Below are 2,488 nucleotides of genomic sequence, written 5' to 3' on the forward strand. Positions count from 1 at the left end.
CCCTAATGTAAGTCTCAACTGCCACTCCCTCAATAGGTCACTGTAAGGATTAAATGCAATAAAACTGTTCAAAGTATTCCCCCTCCTCCCTGCTCCAAAAAAAAAAAAAAAAAAAAACAGGTAAGTAAGTTCCTCTAAGGAAGTGATATTCAAAATACTGGTCAGCCACAGATAAAGAGCTTGGCCTTATCTGTGAATCAATAATCTACTTCCTTCAACTAGCAAATCTACTCCAAAAAAATGTCAGCTGAACTAAACAGTGCACTCAGATACTTACATCAGAGTGAAAACTCATCTTTTCACAGAAGATGAACAAAAGTTCACTGAACAGCAGACTGTCCAGGCTTTTGTACCATCCAGGATTTTTCAAATAGTTTGCTATGAGCTCTGCACCCCAAGTTAAAATCCAGAAATTTTTCCTAGCCCCACATGCAGCCAGGAGAGAGCTATGTGACCTAAGGTCTGCCAAAGAGAACCAATCATTTCAAGTTGATTAGGAAGAGACCAAAATAGGAGGAGGTACTAAGTAAAGTCCTTTATTCTGGTCAAGGCAGATGCCTGACCAGCTTTGGGGAGGAGTTAAGGTTCACTGGCAACCCACTCCAGTACTCTTGCCTGGAGAATCCCATGGAGGGAGGAGTCTGGTGGGCTACAGTCCATGGGGTCGCAGAGTCTGACACAACTGAGCAACTTCACTTTCATGGTTCACTAACATCTAGTGGCCAGTAACAGGAAGGTAAGCTATAGGGTCCAAATCTACCCCAATAGCATTGGGGTATTTGCTAGAAAACGTCCAAGGCGTGGTCTGGACAGTTTCTGGCTGTGTGGCTTCAAAGTCAGACTCTGGCCTTCCCAAATATTATTTGAGTTCTTCTACTCATTCATGAAGTTTAAAGTGCTTTCAAACTTAACCACTAGACACTTTTACAAACTCAACACTTTAGCAATAGGTTTCAAGCCTATAGAAATATAACCATCAAAAAAGAAAGTTCAAATGTTGATTACTAGTTTACCCATACCTCTATATAAAATGAGAGTTAAGCCATATTATTTAGCCACATTCATTTTCATTAACTCCACTCAAAAAAGGTCAAAACAATTTTAGCAATGCTATATTAAATAGACCTAAAATTAGGCATCTGTAATTTGAACCTCTAAAAATAACTAGTATTTCTCCTATAATGAAAAATGGCTGTTTAGGGTGTGGGGGAGCATCTTACACATATGCTGAGTACTCCTTTCAAGGTCAGAAAATTAGTGAGTCTAGTCTTTCCTCTTCCCTTTTCTCAATCTCATTATCAGCAATGTATAAAAGAGGTCAAGAGCTGATTCAAATGAATTCTTTTTAACGGCTCAGTAATACTCCATTGTGTACATGTACCAAAGCTTTCTTATCCATTCATCTGCTGATGGACATCTAGGTTGTTTCCATGTCCTGGCTATTATAAACAGTGCTGCGATGAACATTGGGGTACATGTGTCTCTTTCAATTCTGGTTTCCTCGGTGTGTATGCCCAGCAGTGGGATTGCTGGGTCATAAGGTAGTTCTATTTGCAATTTTTTAAGGAATCTCCACACTGTTCTCCATAGTGGCTGTACTAGTTTGCATTCCCACCAACAGTGTAGGAGGGTTCCCTTTTCTCCACATCCTCTCCAGCATTTATTGCTTGCAGATTTTTGGATCGCAGCCATTCTGACTGGTGTGAAGTGGTACCTCATTGTGGTTTTGATTTGCATTTCTCTGATAATGAGTGATGTTGAGCATCTGATGAGATGGATGAAACTGGAGCCGATTATACAGAGTGAAGTAAGCCAGAAAGAAAAACACCAATACAGTATACTAACACATATATATGGAATTTAGAAAGATGGCAATGACGACCCTGTATGCAAGACAGGAAAAAAGACACAGCGGTGTATAACGGACTTTTGGACTCAGAGAGAGAGGGAGAGGGTGGGATGATTTGGGAGAATGGCATTCTATCATGTATACTATCATGTAAGAATTGAATCGCCAGTCCATGTCTGACGCAGGATACAGCATGCTTGGGGCTGGTGCATGGGGATGACCCACAGAGATGTTATGGGGAGGGAGGTGGGAGGGGGTTTCATGTTTGGGAACACATGTAAGAATTAAAGATTTTAAAATTAAAAAAAAAAAAAGTTATTAAAAGCAAAAAAAAAAAAAGAGGTCAAGAGCTTGTCCAGTGTGGTAAGGAGACAACTTATTTTTTCTCTGGGATGGGTTTTAGCCACTGCATCCCAAGGCAGTTTGTTTCTTGGGGGTGGGGCCCTGGTATTATAATACATTTGGTTCACTTAGGAACTTCCCGTTCTTCTAAGAGTTAAGAAAACATTTTCACTCCTAAATGATAAGCCAATGTAACCTTCCACAGACCCTGCAAAATTCTCAAGTTTCACAGATAAAGACAAACAAATGTGTTGAGACATACTTTCATCAGTCCTTTCTTTCTTTCAATATATTTTA

This window comes from Capricornis sumatraensis, chromosome 1 (assembly GCF_032405125.1).
Source record: "Capricornis sumatraensis isolate serow.1 chromosome 1, serow.2, whole genome shotgun sequence".
In the NCBI taxonomy this organism is placed as follows: Eukaryota; Metazoa; Chordata; class Mammalia; order Artiodactyla; family Bovidae; genus Capricornis; species Capricornis sumatraensis.